Source organism: Trematomus bernacchii, unplaced genomic scaffold (assembly GCF_902827165.1).
Source record: "Trematomus bernacchii unplaced genomic scaffold, fTreBer1.1, whole genome shotgun sequence".
In the NCBI taxonomy this organism is placed as follows: Eukaryota; Metazoa; Chordata; class Actinopteri; order Perciformes; family Nototheniidae; genus Trematomus; species Trematomus bernacchii.
In genome coordinates this window covers 5,954,059-5,975,760 of record NW_022987641.1, presented here as the reverse complement: position 1 = coordinate 5,975,760, position 21,702 = coordinate 5,954,059, and the positions used below count along the sequence as shown (strand labels likewise).

The 21,702-nt window shown below is 41.4% G+C and overlaps 1 protein-coding gene across 4 annotated transcripts in view; it reads right to left on the bottom strand.

Moving 5' to 3' along the window:
- syt1a (synaptotagmin Ia) overlaps positions 1-21,702 on the bottom strand; it is a 154,541-nt gene that overhangs the window by 57,945 nt on the left and 74,894 nt on the right. For 2 of the 4 annotated variants that reach the window (XM_034133397.1, XM_034133400.1), the window contains exon 1: positions 18,192-18,404. The exons of 1 other annotated variant lie outside the window; for it this stretch is intronic. The gene's annotated coding sequence lies outside the window, so the exon portion shown is untranslated. Of the gene's footprint in view, positions 1-18,191; positions 18,405-21,702 lie in introns of those variants that run through there. One more of the 4 variants, XM_034133399.1, reaches the window with a different exon arrangement.

Genomic DNA, 21,702 nt, shown 5'->3' with positions numbered 1-21,702 from the left:
CAAGAGGTTCCTTAGTTAAATCAAGATCAAATAAACTAATTCTTACTGACAATACCGCCGCCGCTGCTCATGCTCAGCTTAAACCTGCTCTAGTTTCTTAGTCCTTATACTAGCCAATGGTCACTCTTGCCTTGTGTATTGATATTTTTTAAGTCAATGTGCTACTGTTTGTATTTCTCCCTATAGCCCTTAGGATAGGAGTATTGTGCACCACCAGAAGCAGCAATGTACCTATTATTCCTATAACCAATTATGGAAAAATACAGCTCCTCTAATATATGTTTGTCTGACATAATGAATAATAAATATTCATTAAACTGTGGGTAACAGACATTCATGCATTACTTCCATTTCTTGAATACACAGCACTAAGCATAATAGCCGTATAGCTTTCCAACCCTTTTATATAAGGCACAGACAACAACAATTATGGGAATATAAAGTGCATTTAAACTGCTGTTATTAAATACTGTATGTATTTTCCCCCTCAGGTTTCTCTGAATCTTACATTTCTTTCTCCAACATTCTTTTAATTAACAACACATGCTCTCCTCGCCGTCACGCTCTGAATACGAGGCTGCAGCTCCCTTTTGTCCTCCTCCTGTCAGCCTGAGAGCTTATTAACTCACATCTCGCTGCGTTCGGACCTGTCCAGCTCCACCAGGGGGACCCAAATACTCTGAGCTGGGGCCTGCCCTCTCTAACTAAGCCCCTGTGACCTTGGGAGTGAGGTGCAGCTCACTGGGAACTCAGAACTAACAATATGAGGCGGGGAGGGAGCCGTGCACACAAACAGTCCATTACCATCCATAATGTGGGCTCTCTGCCGCGCCTATCCAGAAACCTAACCATCTTCTTTCATTGTATCCTGCCTGCGAGGGGGGGGGGGGGCTCTCCGTAGGCCTGTGCAATCTGGCCAAGAGACCGGAGTACATGAATGAAGGGACTGGTTTGCTCCAGGCAGAGCTGAAATTGGTCCATTACGGAGCTCCATTTGAGATCAGTGTAGGAGGGAGTGGCAAGGCCAAGCACTAAAGGGTTTTCCCTTTTTTTGCTTTCTTCTGTCTCTTCCATTTGTAGTCTGAGCAGTACATGTTACACATTGTGACCGCCAGGCCTAAAGTCAAAGTTTGGGAACATGATGCAGGAGTAGAGATTTGATGTATGGCGATTCTCAATTCCCTATTTGTTAATAATCAATAAAGTATCACAAAACATCATGTTGAAAAACTCAAGGTATTGATTTTATTATGTATGAAAGTATGACAAATTAAAGGTACCAAATAAAGACACATTCCAACTCTTGTATTCAGCTGTCTGACCTTGTATTATATCGGTCTTGTAATAGAATGACTCATAAAGATTTGTACCTTGTTGAACAATATCTCTTTAATCAGTTTGGTCCCTATGACTTAAGTAGAAAATAGGAATGGAGCGAGTATGATTAGCTCAAATGGAATGTATGAAATTGCCGCTGATAGTGCATTCAGCTCTGACTGGCCGTGATTATAAAGATGGATCGCCTCTTATGTCGAGCAAAGAATTATTTTATTACTGCACGTTAAGCCTTCCAGCTGCTGTATGAAAGCCCCGTTCACCCAGCTTGTTCTTCACTTTCATTGCACTCATTGAAGTACAACAGAGAATCCGCCATAATGCCTAATCAGGGACGTCAAAACAACTTTATCTAACCACACAAAAAGGCACATAATAGTTGTGACGAGGGGATCAGGAGAAAGACGAGGATTAACAGCTGGACGAGAATATAAGAATAAATGCTCTCTTTGAGATATTATCTATGAATGAATGAAGATTTAAATGATGTAAGCCCTGCACGAGCTATATGTGCTGATGCTGAGGACCATACAATCAGGCAGCATTGTAGTTGAAGTGGGACCCTCTCCTTCATAATCATCACGCAAATGGAGATGCTATTTACTGTGATTTATTTCCAGGGATCTAGAAAAAGCGACATGCTATATTATATATGCTGCCGAGTAATCAACTGTGTGACATATAATTGTTGTTTCCCTGCACTAGCTCACTGAAAACCATGAGAAGAAAGAGAAAGATCGAGGTCAGCCCCTCAACTCCAAGGCGTTGTCTGCTGAAATGAAAGCGGCCATTCTCTATAATGAGTGCACGCAGGTAAACAGAATAAATCAACATTATCGGACAGGAAAGCTTTAAGGTGGCTCACTGTAGGGAGAGAGAGAGAGGCTGAAGCTCAGCATTAGTCAGATGAATAGGTGATTTATAGGAGCCATTAATGCTGAGGGGCAGCACACACATCTCATTACACAAGTTAGATTGTTTATAGTTGGCATAGAAGCTGCGTTATTCATGAGCTATTCAATCGTATATGGCTGCTTATGATTCATTATGTGAGTGGGAAAGAAAATAAGGAAAACTTGCAAAAAGGGCATCATAGCGTTATACTATGACTTGGCGTAAGACTTGCTGCCTCAAAATACCCACCCCCATGTTTGATCATGTTTATTGTCTCCAGCCATCTGCAGCTGATAACCCTTGACTGACCAAGCTGTTAGTTATCTCATGAGGGAGGGCAGAGAAATATCGCTAAGAAATGACTTTCCTGTACGAAGGCACTACTGTGAGCGAGAAGCAAGAGGGGGAGAAAGAGTCAGAAATCTACTCCGGATGTCAGGAACGATGTGCTGATTGATTACAAGAGGTTTGCGAGACAGCTGTAATTAAGGCAGTTGTGATCCGTGACTCACTGCTATAGTAATAATACAACATTTTACTTTTGCCTCATGGAGAACTAGAAAACGAAAGGAAATGGATGAACGTGTGCTACTGAATACAACCGTTGTGATTTGATCATGTGAGGAAGAATATACAGAAGCCAAGGGATCAAAACACCAAATAGGGAAACAGCAGCTCGACACTGTTGCTTCCATTCAGCACTTGCCGAATGTGTTCCTGTGACATTTAAGGGAATTAGATGGTGTTAGGAGAAATGACAACCGCTTTGTCTCTGTTAAAGAGCTTAGCCGAGACACGGAGAACAATTCTGTATAGTTCTCACATGAGCAGTGAAAGCATATAGGAGAATCTGAGCTTATCTGGTGGCACTTGACTGTGACACCAGCCGGGGTGGAAATTCATGTCAATGAGTCTGGCTCATTGTTTCCTTCTAGATTCAGTGATGTCACGTTTCCGTACACAGGCTGCTGTTGCTTTGAGAGGGTTGTTTAATACAAGATTATATTTCCTGCTTTTCTCTATTCAATACCTTATTAACAGAATATCTTTGGTTTGTGGACTTTGAAAAAGACCTTTATGGACCAAACGATTCATTGATAACCGTTAGTTGAAATGATACTAATGTAAAACCATCACTAAAGTTTCCCAAATCGGATAATAATTAGAGCATTTACGTTGTGTTTTTTATAAATATGAGATCATCTGAATAATATATGCAGGAATATCGTCAGCAAATGCTTTGATCTTCAGATATTATGATCCGCTGCTATGTTTTATACAAAAGGACATTTATGTCTAATTGGACTACTCACAACATCCTCCAGCTGCTTCCAGATGACTGCTGGTTCCTCCATAAATCTGCTCCTAAATTGGCCTGATTATCATGTGAATGAGGGTGTGTGTGTGTGTGTGTGTGTGTGTGCGTGCGTGCCCTGTCCTGACCTTCAGTTGTGGGCCAACAGTCCTCACTGATCAGGCAAAGGGGAACGGACTGTCAGCACTGCTGGGTCCTCTGTCAGGTGTTGACATGCTGCATAAACATCGAGTGAGGGGCCGGGCTGACCCGAGGGGCCGAACCCGGCGTGAATAATCTGGAGAGTCACTCAGAGGAGAACAACTTTGACTGGGCTAAATCTGTAAATAAAAGTGAAGGACATATACACCCGGAAGCTTTACCCGCTGTTTTTTGCAGCAGAGTTTCTATATTTTACTATAAAATAGTTCTTTTTGAAATGCTGGAAATGTCTGTAGAAATATGATTAAAAGCAACTAAAAGTCCAAAGTAATGTCTCAAAATTAATTTTTTTGTTAGATATATATTCAGGTGGATATGGAAAAATACAAAGATAGAAGCACATTTTTTATATTTTAAATAAAATGTATTTACAACTTGTGCATGAAAAGTTACTTTAAAAGTTAGTTGATAAATAAAAAAGTGTATTGTGCGATTTCTTTTGTCTAAAAAGGTTTGTTTACCATCTCATGTTTTTTTATTTGATTATTTTTAAATCCAACTGCTGATTGCATTTCCATTATATGAAATAGTTTGATAAAATGCGACACAAGTGAAAATACCAATTTCCAGAAAAAAACCCACTGAACTATTTAACAAGAATAGATTGACTGTTTTGTGATTTATTCAAATCAATTGAGCCCACTATAAAGAGCAGACCTATTTTGGATGACTGACACATACGATTGGTCCATTAGCCTCAGTCCTGCCATTAAGGTCTGCCATTATGAATCAGGCTTGATGGTCTGTGATTGGCTGCTATAGCATATTGAGCCCATTAGCCTCTTTAGTTCTTAGGGGATCCATTCAGATCCAAATCAATGAGCTCCACTTTTTAAAAAGGACTCCAACAGATGTGACCTTTGAAGCATCAAAGTTACCGTAATTAAAATTGCTTAAGACTAATTATAAAAAATAAAAACCTGGCACCGAAATGCTCGGATCCTCGCACAGCATCACACCTTCTCACTCACACACAGCTGGAAACATTAATTATTTAACAAGGTAAGTTCTAGTGATCTGTAGATAATATAGAGGGCCTCAGGTCTTTGTGTACCGAGGAAAATGAATCCTATCCTATCCTGTAATTATGCATGTGGACACTAATTTCCCACAAGGGAGAACATTGTGTGCCTGGGCTATCTCTCTTGCCCCCTTAGTGCTATGACAACACAGGGGGAAAAAGCCCGTACACACAAACACACACACTGTAAACCAGAGCCCTGCAGGCATATCTCCGTCAGTACACAGAAAAACTTCATTATGGTGATTCAAATGTCCTCAGCAGTATCTCAGCCTCAGCATAAGGTGCTCTCTAGTAAACATCTGGATATAAAAATGTGCTTTTGATGGTTTCCCAGAGAAACAGTGGTGTGTGTTTTCTCAGAGGCGGTTTGCCACGCCTGACATGATCCTATTTTGAATGGTCCTCTGCAGTAATAAGGTCATTTGTCTTGTGCAAAGGAGAGAGGATCTATAGTTGTCATACTCTGAGCTGGAGATAAATGTGAAAGGCTAAGACTGTGGCCGGGAAAAGAATGGACGCAGTCAAGCCTTTCCTATCTCAGATTCAGTATATCAAAAAAAGCGTCTGGAAACAAAAATAATGCAATTAAAATCTCTGAATCGTCTGTTATCCAGTTTCTTCTGGAAAACATTTAGCTTTACGGGAATATGCTCTTTTGTAGGCCACACTCTTGCTCTCTTTTAGTTTTCTGTGTTGTATACTGTCATAACGTATTTATTTCCAGCCAAAGATCTCTTGAAAATTAAGGATTAACATGTTTGGTTAGATAAAAAATACATTTAAAAAGTTTGCTCATACTGCATAGTTCACTTTGTTTAGGATGGTAAGTAAGTCAATACCAACTAGAGTTTAAATGACTAGTCGATTAATCGTTTAGTTGTTTGACAAAAAATATATTTATTATCTATAGTTTAGTCATTTTTCAGCAGAAAGTCAAACATCACCATACTGTCCGATTGCAGCGTATCAAATGTCAGTCATTTCATTGGAAGCTAAATATTTTGGGGTATTTGGACTTTTGGTTGAATAAAGAAAGACATTTGAGGACGTCCGTGTGGATCTGGGAAGAGGTAATGGCAAATATTTTGACTTTCAAAGACAAAACAAATATCAGTTATTTGCACAAAAAAAAGTAAAAGATATCTGCAGATGAATCGGTAACGGAAATAGTTGCTGCACTAATCAAATGTGGCTCTCCAAAGTAAAGCAAACTAGACCAACCCCAAGATTTTACATGCCATTGTTTTCCTTGGTACAAACAAACCAAACTCCAGCTTTCAAAGTGCCCTACATCTCAATGGGCTTCTAGTTGCTTTATACTAGAAAAAAACTAAACTAAATAGGCTATCTGTAAAAAAAGCGGAATACTTTCTATACAAAACCACGAACCAAATGGCTCCTCGTGCTTCTCCTTATTTCACATTACATGTAGTGCTCTCCTTTTTTCCACTAATGCTCTTCTTCCTCTAATAACAAAGTGCACACAAATGGATTGTTCAGCCGGCGCTGCTAACACGTCCTCCATCCTTCTTGTTCAGTGAATGGCTCCTTCTCCTCACAGTACAGCTGAGGTTGATACAGTGCTGCTGGAGGTATGAATAGACTCTCCGACCTGCAGCCTCAAAGCATTTCTTCACTCGCCTGTTCATCGTCACACACTCGTCTTCATGTTAGAATCTTCTTGGATCAGGCGGGAATGAGTGTTTTCACAGCTATAAGTGGGAATCCGATTATCATACAGGGATCACAGTCGTCATGGAAACCAAGGATGGTGCATGGTGTTAAGCCAGCCCTTACACATCCCAGAACATTGGGAATTAGTGTGAAATTTCAGCTCCCTTAAAATAAAGATGTGACAAATTCCGTCTTTTGTATTGGGAGATATTCTCAAGCGTCTGACCGTGTTTGTGTTTTTTTAGCCTGCAAGTTTGGCATTCATACAACCTGTCGCTTACTCTAGTAATGTTGTGATATCTTAGCACAGAGCTAGAAGTATTTCACAACCAAAAAGGTGCAGTGCTGATTCACAGAGGAATAATCAATACTCTTATGGTGTCAGGAAATTAATAATATTTTAAAGGACTGTGTGATTTGGTTCAATGTAATTTGTTGATTGAAATGGATAGTTTCATCAAAGTTCTTGGCTTTAAATTGTCTCAGACACAGTGAATATATTAAATATAATAAATAACACTCCTATCAGAAAACGTTGATTACATTTGAATTCTGTTCTCTTGCCGTCAGCCTGGAGGTAGAAGTGAGAACAGCTTGCCAGTCATTTTTTGATAATTTATTTTTATAATTGCACGATGATTATTAATGTCTAAGGAACATTTGGGAAAGAACAGGCTGTAACAGCTGCTGCAGTGAGGACATACTGCAGGACAGACTCCAAACTGAATCATGTTAGAGTACCTTAGTCCCGCCATTTCCACCAATTTATGCCACATGTTTCCTAATAACAACCAAACAGATCGAATCTGCTTTCAATCAAGCCCATTTTGGTCAACTTAGAGTAAATATAGACAGCTGCAGACACAGCATGGCTACTATGGCAAATGTAGGCCGGAACAAAGCATTTAAATAACCAAAAATATGCAATTGATTTAGTTAACGCCTCTTCAAGAAGTGCTAATGACTAGTGCATATGAAAGCTGCAGAGCAGGGTGATCATTTAATATCATGGTGGAATTGTACTGGTATGGTATCCCTATCTTTATTCATCAATATGTACATTTTATAAACAGGACAACGTTTTGTGAGAATCTCTTCTGACTGAAGAAAAAGGAACATTCTGCCGCCCACAATACGATCAGTGTGTAATGTTTGAAGGGCTGGGAAGTCTGAGGGGACTCTCTCATGTTTCTGGGAGAGTGGTCCAGAGAGATGGAAACAATGCTGTGAAGAGGAGATGAAGAGAGAGGACAGCCATCTGCGAGCTGCAGAAAGCTTCTCTTCATCCCACCAACCCTGCCGAGTGGAACGTTTGTTTCACACCTCTCCGTCTCTCTCTTTGTCTCCTTTCTGTCATCGGTATCTACTCTTCCCTTCCTTTCCTTCCGTCCTCCTGCATTCCCTTGGCAAACAGGTACTAACTTGACTAAATGAAATCCTGTCGCAGCTCTAATTTATAGCAGCTTATCAATGTGGATGGCCTTCCTGTTTATTACCCTCTAAAGACATTCCTTGTCCACACATTTAAATGAACCGAGAATGACTAGAATTGCTTCCTTGAAGTTGCACGTCTTCGCAAACCAGTCAAGTTACATTCCAGTACATTTCAGTCAGCTGACGCTTAAATCCAAACCAACTTACAATGAGTCATTTAACCCTGAAGATACAAACTCAAAAAGCAAGAATCCTGCAAGTGCATTAGATTTCAATAAGCCAAACCATTGTGAGTGCTCCTGCATTGGCTTCAAATAGGGAACACATTTATAAGTGCTACGTACAAAAGTGAGTTTTTGGTATTATATACTTTTTTGGCAAAGGTGCAGACAGGTGGGTTTTCAGTCTGCGATGGAAGATGTGTTGCAGTTCTCACATCATCATTCTATCCCATAAGACATGTGTGCTAAATTACAGGTGCAATATGAATTCTTGAGGTAATGACAAAAACCTGTTTCTTCTTGTTGTCCATTGACTAACATTCATCTTTGAGCCAAAGTGAGCGCCAAATATGAAAGTATTAAATTGCATTCCAAAGAATTGGTCTGAAAACACAAAACCACAGCTGATACTGAGGCATAAAACAATCTAATCTAGATTCCCACAATGTGTAGTCAGAAATTAATTTGTAATTACCTCCTGGGTTAAAAACTCATCAGTTATGGACCCAAACATCCATTATTCTCCTGTCATCCATGAGCGGCAAGCAGAGGCAGAAATTGGTAAAGCACACTGACGGGATAAAAGCAACATGATGCATTTAATCATTAGAGGGACAGTGTCCAGGTCGCTCATTTACTCAGTGCGGAAAGCAAACCGAGGGTCGACCCTGAACCCTCGACCCCCCCCCCCCCATCAGCTTAAACAGTGCAGCCTCGAGGCCACAAACAACGCTCAATGTACACGTGCGTACAACAAAAGACTCGGAGCGCTGTCACCACTCGTCACGCTGACACAGAAGAGGATGCAGCTCAGTTTCTGTGCGAGAGTTATAATAATGTGCACACAGACATGATAGGATGTCTCCTGGATGCTCAGGGACAAACAGATAGGCTTGGATGAATGAAATCAATGTGGTAATCAATAGAGTGGTGCCCGGTGAGCATTAAAAGCTCAGAAGAGTCTGAGTTTTTAAGAGCTAAATGACCTGACTAGGAAGGTCCTTGACCAGCACGAAGACCTCAAGAAGGAAGATAAATCTCAGTTTGCTGCCGTTTCAAGCGTTCTTTTTAAAGCCACACATCAAAGGAAACAGAATGTAATCAATTAAATCAGTACAGAGGTTAATGAGGGAGGTTTGAAAGTCCCTGTAAACCTACATTTATATATTTATAAATGTTTCACTTCTACTTTAGTTGCATTTGTCCGTCTACATTTAAGCCAATTTACTGTATAAAGTGGTCCAAAAAAACCTCCCAAAATAAGAGAAAAGTGAAATTTCTGCATGAACTGGCTGGCACCACACACTGCACTCTAAGGTTAGATTCCCTCCTTAGTGCCAGTCAAGCTTACTAGACCGTGATGCTGGCTGGAGTGATTGATGGACCAAAGGGAGAAAAAGCAGGAGGGGTAAGAGACGTGCACAGGAGCTGTCACTGATCAAACTGGTGCATTCACATGCTCTTTTCACTCATTTCATGCCACGTTTCTTAATAAACAAAAACAGAATTTGGCTAAATTAAGTAAATATAGACAGCTGCAGAAACAGCATGGCTAAGATAGCACATGCCTGCGAGAACAAAATGAATTTTTCTTAACTAAAATGAGGGATTTAAAGCCTCATCAAGGAGCGCTTATGACTAAAGGATATGGAAGCTAAAGAGCTGGGGCATAATTCAATATTATTTGTGTATTTATATTTGACTGGTTTTGTATTCGTGAACCTTCTAACCTGTACAAACATCCCATTTTGTGTGAGAATCTAGTCTGACTTAATACTGGTGCTTTCACTCTCAGCTATTAAACCTCAGCTCCCACACAATCCACTTTCCTTTATTCAGGCAGCATGGGAAGAATAACGTGACTGACATCACATTTTGTTTCCAATTACAGAGCCGTTGTTAAACACTGACCTCCTGCACCTTTTTTCCCTTTCCTTGCCAGTGTCTGCGTTGTATTAATATTTGTCACTTATGATACATGCACATTTTCACTGATTGTTTGCGAAACAAATTTGAAAAATGTCATTACATGTAAATCAGCATGCGGCACCTTGTAGCAATTTCCAAATACTGAAGTGGCTCCTTTTAGACATAATAACAACTTGTGCTATAATGATGAAAGACAATGAATTATCCAGTTAACGCTTCACCACCCAAATAAGCTCTTTGAATGACAATTAAAGGAGAAGGGTGACAATTATGTTTTATTCTTTTGAACAAATCACAAGTCCATTTTTTGACTACTGTATGTGAACTCCATTATTTCCTTCGGACATTATGATCAGATCGCAAACATATACATCATTGTTTTATTAAAGACTCGGCAGTTTTGAACAGGAGTAAATGGAAATTGTCTTTCAGCCATTTATTTTATATTTCTGGTTCTCTAGTGAGCATTTCAGGCAGCAAGAAGGTGTGTGTGGGATTAAAATAAACTATGGTGTCCATGTTCAATTTGAGAAAAGAAACCAGTAATCATTCTTTCAATCAAATGCCCATTACTACTCAGAGCCCAAGGTGACCACATGTTTTAAAGCAGGAACCAGCCAATGCTTGCAAAACAGTTTAGGGTTGATTTTTCAATTCAAATGTTTAATCACTCACTCAAACAAATCCTAAATCAGCAAACAAGATATAAAAAGATGTGAATATGGATATCAAAATATCGTATAGAAAGAAAGCGACTAACTAAATATGCAGTCCTAACACCAACAATCAGCCTATTGCAAGAACAACAAATAGTTCTGCTTCTAAATGCAACATAATACCAATGTGTTTGTGAGACCTGCCCTCTAAAAGTAGTAGCACAGTTTCTCTTGGCCCCTGCACTTCCTCACTTTACTCCCCAAGGGTCTGCTGGTGGAAACTAGCAATTAGAAGAGAGTATTCAGTGGAAATCAAACTCAAGGCACGAAAATCCATGTGAACTGCGCGCTCTCTCTCTCTTTTTTATCAGTGCATCCTGGGTAATTTGTTCCTCCTGCGGGTTTATGATATCAAGAGCCAGAGAGGTTACTTATACTGACAGTAATGGCACAGAAAGGGGTGGAAAGACACAGGGGAGAGAAAGAGTAGATTTACACTTTATAAAAGCTTAGTAGTATCATTTTCCTTCCACAGGTTGTTGACGATGGTTAAACAGCCTCCATCATCAGTGTTTTGGCTTCCTGGGATCTTTACTAACATTGACATACAATGAACCGTGTGAGAGATGTTAGACGATACAATATGTTGCTGGAAGAGCAGATTTTGGCTTCAGGAACAACTCGCTACACCCCCAAAGAAAACTCAGTCACGACTTCTGGCGGAGGGTGAAGGTGATGACGGATGAATAATGCATCAGCTCAGTGCCGTTAATCACAGTCATCTCACACATCGCTCTATCTCCGCACAAACACACACCTCCACCTTTCTCCTCTGATCTGAGAGCAGGTGATGTGAAATCGGGTGGAGAGATAAAGGAATGGAGAAAGAAAACTGAGTGGAATAGAACTGCTTTAACATTTCACTTTTATTTCTCTGCCACTTCATCCTGGCTTTCATCATAAAGTGCATGTGTTAAGGGGCAAGGGGGGGGGGGGGGGGGAAGGCACTGATTGCATTTCATCAGGCTTTCAAACCTTGCTTTTGTGCAAGTCCTCACCAAACTTCTGCAGGGTAAAAGGTGAGTTTACGCTCACACACGGAGCACTGTGCATTACCCACTCAGCGGGAACAGGAAGAAACTTGAAAAGCTGTCAAATGTATCCGCTGCTTCTTTCTTCCTCAGACTTGTAATCATGACGACATGAAACCCAGCTTTGCCCATGAATACAGCACTCATTTGCGTGGGTGTTTAATTATTTCTGTGCAAGCCATGTAAGTGTGTTTTGGCCATAGAGGGCCTTCTCCATGGGCTAGCTGATAATACACTCCTGCATAGACGTCTAAGATCAGTGATTACCCCTCCATTTAGCGAGCCTGCTCTCCTTCAGGGCCTGTCGATGCACCAAAGGACAGAGTTTGGAGAAAATGCCTGATTTGAAGATAACCCCCTGGCCTTTCTCTTCCTGTGAAAGCCTTTTAACACGATAGATCCTTTAATTGCAGTAAACCAGGATTGACTGGAAGGTTACGGAGAGATAGTGACACCACCAGCCCTGGGAAATAGAAAAAGGGAACCGCTGGAAATCCAATTCTTTAGAAACACTTGCAGCGTGAGTGCAAGACAAAGACTTTGGTTTGTCCTTGATGTTACAGGGAACATCTAAGATTTTGATCAACAGTAACCAACAAAAGAGGAGGGCAAAAAGTTGAAATTGGTTTTTGTTCACCAAACATGAAGGTCAGTTAACAGACACATACTGTTCAGAGTAACAGTTTGTTTTTTGTGTGTCCACAAAAGTCTCCTCAGTGCTAGCATCCTGTGGGCTGGTTAATGGGTTTATATTCCCATGCAAACTCTTTCTTTTAGGATTGACCACATAATGAATTCATCCGTACAAGATGTTCTTGTCTTTAAATAATCTCAATTTGCACTTTGATGTGATTTTATCAAAATGTAGGGATCTTTTCTGCTCATCATCCGTCTGGCCCAGGAAATGATATCGTAGAAATGTCTCTCCATTCATTTAAACTTTGATGGGTTTAAAGGCTGAAACTTTTTCATCAATGACTTTGGATCTTGAAAAACATCCTTCCAGGTTAAGCAAAGGAAGAGATTGGACAATGTATAATAGAAGACAGGATTCAGTTCAATATGTTATGACCATGAAAAACAATGAAAGTGATGTTCATAGTTCTTATCCTTTTCCCGCACCTTTCTATTACCTTTATTTCACATTCTGTCTAACACAAAACAAGGCTTTGCTTGATGCTTCAACTACTGAACAACTGTAGGTTGTTGCTATGCAACAGTTAAATATGTTTGATGTGTGCTATTTTCAAGTTTCCTTTAACCTGTCAGTAACCTGTGCACTCAGTGCTGTAAAGAAGTTGCACTTTCAAGGCGCTGTCAGCTCTCTGTACACAGAGGTCTCTTCTGTGCCGTTAAAGGAGAAGAGGCAAAAAGCTGCTCCTCTCTCCGCTCAGGTCGCAGCAGACAGCACCCTGATTTACACATCACAGTGACAAGGACGACAGCCGCGGCGTACCGAGATGGAAATTATATCCTCGCCACCCTGCTTCCTTGATCCCTCTCTTCCCTTTAGGCACAATTCACATCAACTGTTCATGTGCCCCACCTCCTGCCATAAGGGCTCCTCTGCAGGGAGCAGGGTTTAATGATGGAGGGAGGACTTGAAGAGGAACTAGCAGATGCAGAAGAAACCTCTGTGGGCAGCTCAGAGGGGACAATTCCCTGTGTGGTTGTTCACTGTCCAGCAGTCTGAAAGCTGTCGAACCGGCCACATATGCCTGTTCTCAAACTGGCATATGGTACTGTGTGTTAGCTCTGGCCAACACACAGCCAAGGACATCTTATCAGCTAATATGTGAGAAAAAAGGACCACACCTTAGATTAATGGCGCTGACAGTTAAGGGAAGAAATGGAGGCAGGGCAGAGAGGAGGGGACTGAACGGATGGATGCCTCCCAAGTCATGACATCGCAAGCCTAACAAACAGGCGAACACATGCATGTGCTTTTTCAGACCATGTTATTAACACACCAGCGGAAAACACTTAACTCATGCCTATTCAATTATGCTAATGCATACATATACAAATGACCCCGCTTGGTTATTAGCTGTCTCAATTAGGGGGCATGTGTATGGGGGTGCAGAAGAGAGAGAGGAGTGACAGGTGGTGATAACAGAAGCCTCAGGGCGAGACTTGTGCAGCTCTTATTGTTTCTGTGGGAGGGGGCCGGAGATCCTCTGTACTTGGGGGACATGCAGCGAGGCACAAAATCAATGTCATGCTGAGCCTTTTTTTGCATGTGTGTGTGTGTGTGTGTGTGTGTGTGTGTGTGTGCTAGGGAACATGCATGAACAGAAGCAGCTATTTATCTTTCCAGCTCCTCTAAGTGTGTTAATGCAGTGACGTGGCTACAATCAAGACTTCCTGTGAGCGCCATCACCGCTGATCAGAGAGCAGTCTACAGTGCGCTTTCATCTAACAGCCTTTACAGAAATAACACGTCGGATTTCACACTCTCTTACTGTGTTAACCGTTATTACACACAAGATGTAAGATACATCCAATTAATTTATGAAACCGGGTGACTTGCAACCAGCTGCAGGACAAACAGCCCCAGATAACTAAAAAAACGTTATCGCATCGATGAGTGTACAATATGTCTTATCATGGGCCTATGATCTTAGTATGCTTTGCACGTATGTACATAATAAAACCATACATTCAAATCAATAAAATGGTTCTTCAAAGCCAACTCCCAATGATTTATAGTGTGAAATGAAGCATGTTGCTATGGGAATGTGTTCGTCTTGGGTAGAAAGCACTGATGCTGAGCAGGGAAAAGCAGAGACATTTTAGAATGGAGAACAGTTGCTGAATCTGGAGTGGGACAGCCCAAGAAAGGTTTTTCCTAAAACAGAGTTTCCATTAGAAAGTCCTTTTTTATAGTAGAAATAAATAAAACGTATACCTGTCAGCTGACTGCCTTCAATAAACATTTTAATAATAGTTTTGTAGTTTTTCGTGACATGTCTACAGAGTATTTAAAGCGCAGATATAAATGGTTACTGTATATAAAAGTGCATTATGAGTATCCCTGACTGCGAGCAAACAGAGGCGTTACGCTCCAGTGAACTGCATGCACTGTGGAAGGCAAGCACACATCCTGTCATTAAGCTTTGATATTCTGGCAACAGTTGAAGTGATCTAGCCAGGCTACCTGGTGGAACACTGTTGGCCACAAACTCGACTGACAGTCAGTGTTGGTTCGTAAACACAAATAGATTCAAACTGATACATATTCAAACACTGCTTTGCCTGCTCCTATCAGCAACAATGCCTTCTGCAACCAAAATGTAAAACCCCTTGGTATATTATCTAATCGCCATATGAATATCTGTACACACAAGGATGGATCTATCAGTCGTCATGTGCTGTATCTGCTTTGACTCTGTGAGCTGGATTTGTATTTAATGATGTGTCTTATCAAGCCACTTGTTAGCAACTGACCTGAGTCACATTGAGGCTTTAGACATTCACAAGGTTTTCATTCGGATATTTACTGACATATTTCATGATATATAACAAAACATGAAAATCTCTTCAGCCTTCGTTACATACCACAGACCTTTATTTGTTTTCAAGAAACTAACCACATGTGAAAAACCATTGATTTTGAGATGAAAAAACCTGGAAGTGCTAAATGGCTGACTTATTTCAAGGTCCAAGACTCATTCCTGCACCGCTCCATTGGTGCTGTCCACAAGAGGTGGTGCTGAACTGCTCCCTCCTCTGCTTGTGTCCACCTCTCCCCTCTGAGCAGGAGTGCTGTCCATGGTTCTGAATCAGCGCTGCGTGGCCTGAGCACAGGGGCTTTGCCCACTGGGGGGAAATATGATTTTTTTTCTTGGCAGGGTTACTGGGCGGAGCAGATTGGACCTGGTCTCTGCCGGGTCCGTCTGTCAGAGGCAAACATGTCTCAGCAGGCAGGAGCTCCACGCCCTGTTTCCTCCAAAGCTGTCACATGTGAAAGCGTCATCAACAAAGGGATGGGAGTGCTGTAAGGAGGCCTGCATACAGATGGATATAAGACACGACTGTGGTTGGGGCTGGATGGAAAATGGCCTGTTTTAAGGAGAAGGATCTCAGTGTTTTGATTAACTGTGTGAATGTCCCAGGCAGTTGCATACGGACACAAAAGAGAGAGATCAAAAGAATTCCCCCAACCCTTTTCACTCTGACTTTATGCCTGTGTTTTGGCATTCAAACCTACACATTGTGAACGTGCATTTAGAGGGATGTTGTGTGAAAAGGAACTGCTGAACCCTGCTCATGAGAGGCCAAGCGCTCTGCGTCCTGTCTTTCCCCCCCCGAGTGAGAAAGACAGCCAATCAGAGTGAATGAGACAATGAGTCACGGAGAACGCAGACTGCATCTAACGGACCGGAAGGAGCTTCCTGCCGCTCTGGGCAGGAAAACTGTAACGTGTGTGGATGGAGTGATCCGGTCACTTACATGAAAGAAAAGCAAGTACATTTAGAAAATAAATGACAAAAGATATAACAGATATAAAGTCAAAAGTATAATTTTCCGCTCTTCCAATACACTTCAATCCTTCCCTTTCTCTTCTATAAGACATATGAGAGTTGTCATTACTCTCAAATGTCACCACCCCCTAATACCTAACCAAACAGCCACTGTAACACTGCAAGGTTGTGTGAAGGTCAACGTATTTCCTAGATTTAAATCCAACTCAGGCAGCGTTTTAACTTCGTGATGGTACAGTACCGTAGAGCATGTGTCACTCAAGGCTTTCCATCCGTTAGATGAACAAAACATTGTGTCAATGGGCCGTGTGAATGGAGACACTGATTAACTATTGACGCAATGGGAAATCTCAAAGCTGGACACACACACACACACACACACACACACACACACACACACACACACACACACACACACACACACACACACACACACACACACACACACACACACACACACACACACACACACACACACACACACACACACACACACACACACACACACACACACACACACACACACACACACACACACACACACACACACACACACACACACACACACACACAAACTGTGTTACAATAAAAGGATTTGTCCTTAAAGACAAATGAATGGATTATGCTTACGTAAATGACTTATTTTACACTCTCAATCTAATGGTAACAATATGAAAGGTGTATATTGTTCAGGTCCACTATGGGATGTAGAAATACATTTTCAATGGAGCCTTGTGGAACATTGTGCAGTGGATGTGAATAGGATTCAATGAACCTTTTAGGAGAATAAAGGACTGGGAAGGTGGTGGAAAAATGAAGTCAAAATGGGACTGAAATCCAACTGAATTAGTTTTGCGTTTGAAAAGATTGAGCCGCCTGTTGGCTTTCATAGCTTGTTCCAGCTCGAGACAATGGAATCAAATAGACAGGGGCTATTTGAAGCCCTACAATCCACCACCTCTTTCATGTTCCCAAATGAGAGAAGAAGAAAAAAGAAAAGGGCAAATGTTATTAGGGACAGAGAAGCTTTTGTTCAGCCTCTGGACCTGTAGACTGTCTTCACTACTGTACGTCAGCGTGCATGAATGGAGAGAAAGAGATGGACTAGTTCATTTCGGCTGAATCTGGGATAATTACACTCCAGAGAGAGGGAGAGATAAAAAAATGACAAAGAGGAAATGACAAACAGCGTAGTGATTCGATTACAGTCTAACTTCTTATTAAATGACAAAGAAAGCAAGTCCATGGATAGGAAGCCTTGCTATTGCTCTATAAAACTGCTGAATACAGAATGTTGTTTTTCTCTTTTCACACACTTTACTGTTGCCATGCTGAGCCCGAGGAGAAGCTGATAATCTGGAGCTAATGCCACGGATCCCTTCAGCTGTGGAGCCACAACCAGCCAGGACCCGTTCACAAAGGTGGACACACACAAATTGGATTTCCCACAAACCAAAATTGCTACCAGTTTTCCACTACTGTACAAAACATGATCTTAGTCATCTCTATTAAGATGTTTAACCATCACTTTATGAAGGAAAGGAACTGTTGCAAATGTGTGTCTTTTCACTCTCTCTCCAAATTTGATCTGATCTCTGAAATGTGATTTTCTTCCTCTCCACTAATCCCTGTCATTGTAAATCTGATATGCTCTGACATCTGCCATGCTGGATGAGCTGCAGTCAAAAACACACTACACCTCCTCCTCCTCTTCTTCCTCCTCCTGCTCCATAATGACTCTTCCTGTCACAATTACAGTACAGCTTCCTACGAGCTGTGTATGCTCACACACATGTGCACACACACAAAAGCATTTCAACCACACATGACATTTCAAAGCAGCAACACTAACAAGAGCTCTCATGTGACTGTGTAACCATGTTATCATCACCACCACAGTGCTATCCTCTTTTGCTGTTTGTTTGTCTCTTACCTGGCAGCACGCTGTCCTTCTTAACAATCCCCGGAAGGGGTTCACACAAGTTCTGCTTTCACTGAGGGAGCTCGATGAGACACTTAAAGAAGAAACAAAAAGGCTTTAAAAAAAAAAAGCAGTGTCCTCCTTTTATTTTCTCACACACAACGGCTCAAGAAGCACTCACACTCGAGCACCCAGTCAACAGCTCCGACAACGAGCTGCTCGCTGTTCCCTGCCTCTCTCTCTCTCTCTGTGACACTCGCCTTCTCTCTTCCCGCCCTCCTACTCCAGCCCCCTCCCCCAATTTCTCTCTTCCTCTATCTCATCCTTGCTTGCCCTTCTTCTATCAGACAAAATGCACACCTCCCCTATCTGTCAGCTCACTATTCTCTGACATTTTCCTTCAACTCCCGCTCCATGAAAATAAATATCAATTGAAGTTGTTATAAGATGTGCATTCACAAACTTACTTGTGTTTAGTGGAACATTTCAGACATGATTCCCTCTTAGATAAGTCCATTGTGAAAGCCTTATAACATCAGATGGTGTGATTGATGAATAAGTGTCATTTCAATCTTCTCCCCATCCTTCTGTCTCACTCCATCTATTCCTGTCTCTCCTCGAGTCCCGCTGGTGTATTTGATGCTGCTCACGTCCCTTTCTTCAGACAGATAGTCAAGGGCATTCCCAGAGTAAGTGTATGCTAATGCGCTGCCTGGAGGAGCTGCATGGCGTCCCCTCAGACTCTCTGCCTGTCCAGATGTGGCCCCTTAGATGTCCCAGAGAGGGGGCAGCAGATGCAGAGGCAAAGGTGGAGAGGCAGCGAAAAAAAACGGTCGAGTTGAATGGACACTTAACTTGATGGAGGTTAGGTTATTTAATGGTGCTTTATTGGCATGACATGCAGAAGTATTTTAATCAACTCCAATTGATCAGAGCATGTCCAATCAAGTTCTTTGTGTCTGCTTGTTTTGTCTACGGATTCATTATGAGGCAAGTGAACAGTAGCCATTTTCTCCTCTACGATACATCTGTCTTCTAGGCTAATTGGTGAGCTGCGAGAGAACAGGAAGTCTGCAGCAAAGTGTAACTCAGCCGTGGGCGTGGACAGATGTTACATGTGTGTACGGTATGTACACATGTGTGTCTACAGAGAGAGCTAGCGGGTAAATAAAGGGCAGTGAGGCCCTGTTGACAACACACACACACACACACACACACACACACACATAAAAGCTAACAGACATTGAGCTGGGCAGAGGCAAAGCAAACAGGCAGTCTGTGTTAATGATTAGCAACTAACACCCTGCCTGCTCTCTGCTCAGTCACCTCCTCTGTACAAAAGGCTTTCTTCACTGGCGGTGTGTGTCCTGTGTGTGCTGTGTGTGCTGTGTGTTTGTCTGTGTGTTGTGTGACCACAGGGGGATCAATTGCTGGGTTAGGTGATGTGACCAGTGCGGATTTGTGGCCAAGGAGTCTTACTGTTCGACCCTAATGAGGAGAGAAATAAGGGTGACCTTGCTGTGAAGAGCAGGCCAGTTTGCTTTGGAGAATACTTGTTTTCTATTTAAACAAAGTTTGCCAAATACACACTACCCTGCAGAGGCTATCCACTATCACAGCTTTGGGGCTGAACATTGAAGCTTATCTCCCTTGCAAACGTAAACTGGCAGGAAGATGCATTATAGCATTGGCCAAACAATTTATCCGAGAAAGAGTAAACAGCTTAGGAAGTATGAATACTGAGTTGTTGTTTTTCAGAGTAATGGCTTTCTAAACAGAAGAAATGAAGGCGGCTGTAAATCGCTAATGACTGAACTGTTTCTCGGGTTGCAGATGATAGCCCTCAGCGGACGTCACTGAGCTGTAAAGGTCCAGCACTTATCTGTGTATGTTAAAACAGCATCAATAACCAAGAGAATATGATTGTAAAATGTCCCTTTGCTGCTAGAGGGAATCATTCGGTAATAAAACAGAAACCTTGAGAGTGATGGCGCACACTGTACTAGAATCCATTTAATTCTCAGTCTTTTTGTATATCTCGTATCTTGGGATTTGCTGGTTAGTTTAATAAAAAGAGCAGTTTTGTTTTGCTAGAATTTGTGCCTGAATTATTTAGAAAGAAAACTCAAATTTCATCAATACAAAACGGTGTCAGAAAATGGCGGTGCTGTTTGATTGACACATGACAATTATGATTGACTTTATTAACCATTGATAAAATAAATAAACTATTACACTGTCACAATGACGAGAAATATGTTTTATAATGCTGCATGAGCACTTAATGTTTTGAAAAAAACTTTTTCCATCCAGGAGAAGTCAACACTTTTTAAGCCGTGTGAAAAAACTGTCATGCCCTTTCAATAGAAATGGACATGGCATATGAACAGAGAATGTAACAAAAGCAAATCTTTCATATGTGGAGCCTGTCAGTGGGGAAGCCGGATGGAACATAAAGGAAATAGGGGAAGAGGGATCAACGGGCGGAAAAGAGGAATGAATAGGGTGAGCTGGCATTTAGAGGAATAAAGCGGTGAAGTAAAGGGAGGGAACAAAAAGGACAATTTCCCAAATGTCAGGAGCATTTGAATGGTCACCTTTGCACACTGCAAATAACTGTACTTATTCAACCACTAAGAGAGGGGCTATATAACAGGAAGTAGCAATTGTAACTGTTCTCTGCAACAACTCAAACTCTTGACTTTGCATTAAATAAACACATATTATTCAATCTAAATGGTATAACATGTGGACAACAATGCGAATCAATGATGTCCTTTGTCATTTTCATTTCTCAATACCAAAGAGTTGTGAGTGTATCTTTATATGTGTTCAACACAGTATATGTATGCAAAGGAACAAGCGATATTTCCTGAAAAAATTACCCATCATGCCTGAAAAACAAGGTCCATGGGTGGACAGTTACGAATGTTTGGTGCATCTGGTATGGACTTATCTTGTTTTTTTTTCTCCTTAAAAGTAGATAAAGAGAAAATAAAAAGGGAATATTTAAGAAAATGTTGCTCCATGACGACCAATGAGTTTATTCGAACTCTGTAAGTTAAGGGCTAGCAAAGGTTATCGAGGTGTAGATTTTAAACTGAGGCGAAAGGGGACCCACCGCTACTTATAAAAAAAAGTCTGTTTCAAGTATTTGACAAAGTGTAACTCAAATGCTCATGTATCAAATGCCTTAATGTCATTTGATCTGTGTGTGAGTGTGTGTGTGTGTGTGTGCACATGTGAAACCAATATGTACCATGAAAATACTGAACACACTTTCCCCAGTCACTCTGCACACTTGGCTGTGATTTACAGAATGACTATCCCTTGTCTAACTTCGTATCAGTCTTTGCATATATGTTACTAGCTTTTGTGGTATCGGGTTGTACAAAGCATGACTTTTTTTCCCCCTTTAATTTCATGTATAGATTTGGGCCACCAAGCATACTGTATCATCCAGAGCTCATTTCTTTCCCCGACAGAGAAATGCACTACCAAATGTAGGAGAGTGGCCCTATTT